Source organism: Colobus angolensis, unplaced genomic scaffold, assembly GCF_000951035.1.
Source record: "Colobus angolensis palliatus isolate OR3802 unplaced genomic scaffold, Cang.pa_1.0 Scaffold84, whole genome shotgun sequence".
NCBI lineage: Eukaryota > Metazoa > Chordata > Mammalia > Primates > Cercopithecidae > Colobus > Colobus angolensis.
Window position 1 is genome coordinate 1,192,007 of NW_012122265.1, and position 1,111 is coordinate 1,193,117.

Genomic DNA, 1,111 nt, shown 5'->3' on the forward strand with positions numbered 1-1,111 from the left:
ACGTAGAATTATATACCCAACTAGACTGTCGTTTAAGAGTGACAAGGACATTGTTTACATACAGGGACTGAAGTCACCTCCCACAGATCCTCTGTGAATGAGCTACTAACAGAGGTGACCAGGGGCCAAGCGCAGTCACACGCATGCAATAATGGTGAGCAAAGAAATGGGTGACATGCCCTGTTTTTCTATTGTTTGGTTTTGTTTTTTGTTTTTTTGAGACGGAGTCTTGCTGTGTTGCATAGGCTGGAGTGCAGTGGCATGATCTCGGCTCACTGCAACCTCCGCCTCCCAGGTTCAAGCGATTCTCCTGCCTCAGTCTCCCGAGTAGCTGGGATTACAGGCATGCACCACCAAACCAAGCTAATTTTTGTATTTTTAGTAGAGATGGGGTTTCATCATGTTGGCCAGGCTGGTCTCGAACTCCTGACCTCAGGTGAGCCACCCACCTCGACCTCCCAGAGTGCTGGGATTACAGGTGTGAGGCACCATGCCTGGCCCACATGCCCTGTTATATCCAAATAAGAAACACACCTAACAAAAATCCACAGGTCACAATACAGAAGTTGCTACTTTAACGACTCAATCCTTCACGGCTAGTGCCTCTTAGTCTTATTTAACAAAACCCCTCTCTACCCTGGGATCAGGAATATTGTCTTCTGAATTATTTCCTAAAAGCTCTGCAATTGTGCCCTCTGCCTTTAAATTTTGAATCCACCCAGAATTGGTGTATGAAAGTGGCATGAAGTAGGGGTCTGACTCCATTTTATTTCATAGATCTTGCTGCTTGGCCCAATATCATGTACTAAAAAGGGCATCTGTTGCCCACCCTGTCATCGCTGCAGTCTCTGTGTTGTTCCCTGGACTCTTTTTTTTTTTTGAGACGGAGTCTCGCTCTGTCGCCCGGGCTGGAGTACAGTGGCCGGATCTCAGCTCACTGCAAGCTCCGCCTCCCGTGTTTACGCCATTCTCCTGCCTCAGCCTCCTGAGTAGCTGGGACCACAGGCGCCTGCCACCTCGCCCGGCTAGTTTTTGTATTTTTAGTAGAGACGGGGTTTTACCGTGTTAGCCAGGATGGTCTCGATCTCCTGACCTCGTGATCTGCCCGTCT